Source organism: Mandrillus leucophaeus, unplaced genomic scaffold (assembly GCF_000951045.1).
Source record: "Mandrillus leucophaeus isolate KB7577 unplaced genomic scaffold, Mleu.le_1.0 Scaffold322, whole genome shotgun sequence".
Lineage (NCBI taxonomy): Eukaryota > Metazoa > Chordata > Mammalia > Primates > Cercopithecidae > Mandrillus > Mandrillus leucophaeus.
In genome coordinates this window covers 725,858-731,693 of record NW_012103388.1, presented here as the reverse complement: position 1 = coordinate 731,693, position 5,836 = coordinate 725,858, and the positions used below count along the sequence as shown (strand labels likewise).

At 40.3% G+C, this 5,836-nt stretch overlaps 1 protein-coding gene across 2 annotated transcripts in view; it reads left to right on the top strand.

Moving 5' to 3' along the window:
- The window catches only part of TAF4B (TAF4b RNA polymerase II, TATA box binding protein (TBP)-associated factor, 105kDa), a 175,942-nt gene that overhangs the window by 31,768 nt on the left and 138,338 nt on the right, over positions 1-5,836 (top strand). The gene's annotated exons all lie outside the window — the stretch shown is intronic.

The following is a 5,836-nucleotide window of genomic DNA, read 5'->3' as shown; positions in this document are numbered from 1 at the left end:
GCTCCGCCTCCCAGGTTCACGCCATTCTCCTGCCTCAGCCTCCCGAGTAGCTGGGACTACAGGCGTCCGCCACATCGCCCAGCTAGTTTTTTGTATAATTTCAATTTTTAAAAGTTTATTGGGGTTTGTTTTGTGTCCTAGTATATGGTCTGTCTTGGAGAATGTTTTGCATACACTTAAGAATGCTATTGTTGTTAGGTGAAGCACTCCATAGATGTGAGTTAGGTTTAGTTGGTTTGTAGTTTTTTCAAGTGTTTGATTTCCTTGCTGCTTTTCTGTTTAGTTCTATTCTTCATTGAAAGTGGGGCATTGCAGTGTCCAAGCAATTCTTGAATTATTTTTCCTTTTATCACTTTTTGCTTCATATATTTTAGGCTCTGTGTGTGATGTATATGTGCTTAAAATGTTACATCGTGTTGATCTGTTAGCCCCAGCATTACAAAATGCCCTTCTTTATCTTTTGTTTAAAGTCTATTTTGATATTAGTATGGCCACTACAGCTTTCTTGTGGTTGCTATTTGTATGATGTCTTTTATTTTCAACTCTTTTATATTTTTGAGTCTAATGTATGTCTCTTGTAGGCAGCATATAGCTGAATTTTGTTTTTTGTCCCACCCAACACTTTCTGCCTTTTGATTGGATAATTTTGTACATTCACATTTACATTTAATGTTACTATAGTTGGACTTAGGCCAGCCATTTACTTTTGTTTCCTATATGTTTCTTTTACTTTTTCCTCTATACTTTTCCGGCTTTCTTTTGTATTAAGCAAATATTCCTTAGGGTAACACTTATCCTTTGTAATTTTTTCAACATGTTTTTGTGTTCCTTAGAGGTTGCTTTAGGGCTTACAAGATGAATTTCATTGGAATCTCCTTCATGTGTATATTAACTTATTTCAGTGAGACAAAGAAGCCCTCTCTTTAAGCTCATTTCCGGCTTTCCTCTGCATGTGTGTTTGTGAGTGTGTGTGTATGTAATTATTGCTTTATACCTTGCATCTAGTTATATCACAAACCCAGCTATACCTTATTATAATGATTATGTTACATAATTTTATGTATTTTAAAGAAGCTGAGGCAGGGTGCAGTGGCTCATGCCTGTAATCCCAGCACTTTGGGAGGCTGAGGCGGGCAGATCACGAGGTCAGGAGATTGAGACCATCCTGGCCAACATGGTGAAACCCCAACTCTACTAAAAATACAAAAATTAGCTGGGCCTGGTGGCGTGTGCCTGTAATCCCAGCTACTCAGAAGACTGAGGCAGGAGAATCACTTGAACCAGGGAGTTGGAGGTTGCAGTGAGCCGAGAAGACTGTACCACTGCACTCCAGCCTGGTGATGGAGCAAGACTTCATCTCAAAAAAAAAAAAAAAAAAAAAAGCTGAGGGAAGGAGAGAGCAAGGACATGTTTATATCATTTGTTACATTACCTTATTTGTCTTTTCTGGATTTTCTTCATTTGTTCCTTTGCTTCTGAGCTACCATCTGAAGTACCTTTCTTAGTACAATACAGCTTTTCTTCCACCTATTTCCTCTGTGCTTCTATTTGTAACAGTTTTACATTCCTATATGTTAAATTTCCAAAGATATAATTCTATACATATTGTTCTATACAATAGTTTTTTAAAACCAATTATGAAAGGAGAAGTAATAATGCATTCATACTGCCAAATTACGTAATTACCAGTGCTCTTTGTTTTTTCCACGTGAATTTGAATTACTGCCTTGGTCACTTGTTTTCAGCCTGAAGAACTTCATTTAGTGTTTTTTGTATGGACTGTCTGCTACTAATGAATCTGCTCAGTTTAAATTTTTTTTTTAATTGTTTTGGAGACAGGGTCTTGCTCTGTCGCCTGTGCTGGAGTGCTGTGGTGTGATTATAGCTCACTGCAACCTTGAATTCTTGGGCTCGAGTGATCCACCTCAACCTCTCAAGTAGCTGGGATTACAGGTGTGCACCACCATACCGGGCTACCTTTTAAACTTTTTTTTTTTTAAATTTTAGAGATGGGGTCTTGCTTTGTTGTCCAGTCTGGTCTCAAACACCTGGACTTAAGCAGTCCTTCTGCTTCAGCCTCCCAAAGTACTGGGATTACAAGTGTAAGTCACTGTACCAGCCTGTTTTTAAATTTTAAATGTCTTTGCCTTCCTTTTTTCTTTGTTTTTGAACATTTTTACTAGTATGTGTCTTGGTGTGGCTCTCTTTGCACTTACCTTACTTGGGGTTTCTTGAGCTACTTTGGTGTCTGTATTATTTTCCTTCAAATTTGGGAAGCTTTCAGCTGTTATTTCTTTGATTTTTTTTTTTTCCTGTTCCTTTCTCTCTCCCCTCTCTTTCTGGTACTCAAATTATGCCTATGTTGGTGTCTTTAATGGTGCTCCATGTTTTCTGAGAATCTGTTTATGTTTCATCATTCTTTTTGTTCTTTGGATTGCATAATTTCTATAGATTTATCTCCAAGTTTGCTGATCTTTCTTTTGCCAGTTCAGGTTTACTTTTGAATCTCTTGTGAATTTGTTACTGTAGTGACAGAGGTTCTGTTTTTTAAAAATAGTATTTATCTCTAGTGATATTATAGATGTATTACAACTTCCTTTACTTCTTTAAGTATGGTTCCTTTTATTCCTTTGAATATACTTATAATTGTTACTCTGACATTTATTAAATCTGACATCTAGTCTGCCTCACCGGTGGTTTCTGTTGCCTGCTTTTCCCTGTGTTTATGTCACACTTTTCTGTTTCTTTACATGTCATAGTTGTTAACGATAGTGTAGCAACTCTTAATACTGGTCCCCACTCCGTTGGGTGTGTTACTGTTTTTTGATTTTTTAAAAATGTCTATCTGGACTGTTTTAGTGAGGTCTCCTTTTGCTACAATCAGCAGCTGCTGATGTTGCTTTTTAGAGGGCACATCCTTGAACATGAGCACTGTCATCCTTAGCAGGACTTTCTCTGTCTCTTTGTCTCATCTCTCTGTTAAGCTGTCTGCTTATGCTGGTATCACATCTGGCTATTAGGATCCACTCATTGCCAGCTGATTGCCCTGTTGTTTTCAACAATGCCCTAAAGCCTAACTTGTTCCACAGTCTGATCCAATTAAATTTGGGCTCCTTTACAGAGGTAATTTTTTTAGGCCAGTGTTTGAGGTTTGTTCTGACCCAAGGAGGACCTTTCTTAGTTGTTTCTTTGGTTTTCTTTGGTAAACTAGTAGACTTATGGTTTAGCTTGTATGTCTCATGAAGCTACAGCTTCCTCTTAATTGCTACTTTGTATTTGAGGGTGCCTTTAGCCTTGAACTTCTCCACTCTGTTTAAAGTAAAGACATTTCATTTAGGGAGATATTGGGAGCAGAGGTCGGGACTGTGGCTTTCTTCTCTCTGAGTAATGTCCCTGCTCTAGGAATAGGGTACTGGGTGTGGGCAGTACTCAGGTCTTTTCTGCTCACCTCCCTCAACATGGAATCTCCACCTTATGAAAGAGCTGGGATGAGACACTTGAGTTCTAAGTGTTCTCAGTGTGCTGCCCTTGAAGGACAGATTTCCTTTTATGAATGGGAATGGGTGAAAGAAGGGAGACTTGAACCTCTAGGATGCACCTGTCTCAAGTTTATCCTCTTCAATATGTAGCTGGGATGGGGGTGAGGATTGGTAGATGAGAAATGCAACTGACCTGCTCCTCCCAGGAAGATACTATACATAGCCTTAGATTGGGAGGTTAGGAGAGAGGGAGCCCTGCCTGTGTTCTTGGCCACACTCCCTGGAATGGAATTTCTGTCATGTTGAGGTGAGAAGGGAAAGAGGGGAGTTGGTTGCAGCTCAAAGGCCACATACTCTTGTTATTCTTACTGAGTTTTAGCAGATCTCCAATAACTGTAGTCATTTTCTGTATGCCTTAGGACAGTTTCCAAACGCTTTTTTTTTTTGAGACAGAATCTCTCTGTGTCGCCCAGGCTGAAGTGCAGTGGCACGATCTCGACTCACTGTAATCTCCACCTCTCAGGTTCAAGTGATTCTCGTGCTTCAACCGCCTGAGTAGTAGCTGGGATTACAGGTGCCTGCCACCACACTCGTCTTTTTCAGTAGAGACGGGGATTCACAATGTTTGCCAGGCTGGTCTCAAACTCCTGGCCTCAAGTGATCTGCCTGCCTTGGCCTCCCAAAGTGCTGGGATTAAGTGTGAGCTACCATGCCTGGCCAGTTTCCAAAAACTTTGAATGGTTGTTTTATAAAAATAATTTTCACCAGTTACGCCTATTTTACTGGGGAACAGGGTTGTAGAGATCCTCTTGCCACCATTCTGAAAATGGAACTCCAGCTATGAATATTTTTGTTTGTGCCTCCTTTTTACACAAAAGACTTTTTAAAAAAGATTTTATATTAAGACACAGTGTTGTGCTGTGTCACCTAGGCGGAAGCACAGTGGCACCATCATAGCTTGCTGCATCCTTGAACTTTTGGGCTCAAGTGAGCCTCCTGCCTCAGTCTGTTGAGTAGCTGGGACTACAGGCACACACCCACTGCATTTGGCTAATTAAAAAAATTTTTTTTGTAGAGACAGGGTCTTCCTTTGTTGCCCAGGGTAGTCTCAAACCCCAGGTCTCAAGAGATCTTCCTGCCTTAGCCTGCCAAAGTGTTGGGATTACAGGCATGAGCCACCAAGCCTGGCCAAGAATTACTTTAGGTTAGAAATACTGAGTTACAGGATACGCAAATGGAAATAAATTTTGCACAGTCATGTAAAATTGAAGAAAGTAGTTAGTTGTACCAAATTGTACTGCCACCACCAAGATACTAGAATTCCTATTGATACACTTTTCTCTAACCCTTGGTATTGCCATTGGTCATCTTAATCTTTGCTCGTCTATGTAGATAGGAAGTGATATTTCAGTGTGGTCTTAATTTACCTTTCCCTGTCCTTGGCGTCTGTGTTTCTTTTGTGCATTTTGGATACTCATCCTTTGAATATATGTGAACCAAAATTTTGCTTCATTACCTGATAGTGTCTTTTGCTGAGTAACAGTTTTTACTTTTAATATAGTTGAGTTTATCAAACTTTAAGAAATTCTTCCCTATCCCAATTTCAGAAAGTCCTTTCTCTGTCTGTCTCTCTCTCTCTCTCTCTCTTTTGAGACAGGTTCTTGCTCTGTGTCCCAGGCTGGAGTGTAGGCACGATCATAGCTCACTGCAGCCTCGAGCTCCTGGGCTCAAGCTGTCCTCCTGCCTCAGCGATTGTCCCAAGTAGCTGGGACTACAGGCATGCAGAAAGATAATTTTCTACGTTGTCTAAGAGTTTAAAAATCTTTACCTTTTACTTTTACATTCTTAATGCACCTGGTTTTTGTGAATATGTGTGAAATAGGCATCTGAAAGGTCAACCTAAAAGAAAGAAGCTGAGGCAAAATTAATATAGTGAGTTTGTTTGGGCCAACGTTGAGTACAGCTTCCCAGGACACACAAATTGTCTTGGGGAGTGCCTTTGTAACAAACAGGTTTTTAAAAGCAAAAAAGGGGATAAAGAGTGGGTTGATTAAAACGTTACTTGTCAGCCAGGTGTGGTGGCTCACACCTGTAATCCAGCACTTTGGGAGGCTGAGGTGGGAGGATCACTTGAGGTCAGGAGTTTGAGACCAGCCTGGCCAACATAGCAAAACCCCATCTCTACTAAAAATATAAAAAAAATAGCCGGGCATGGTTATGCATGCCTGTAATCTCAGCTACTTGGGAGGGTGAGTCAGGAGAATCTCTTGAACCCGGGAGGCAGAGGTTGCAGTGAGCCTAGTGAGCCACCTAGGCGACAGAGCGAGACTCTGTCTCAAAAAAAAAAAAAAAAAAAA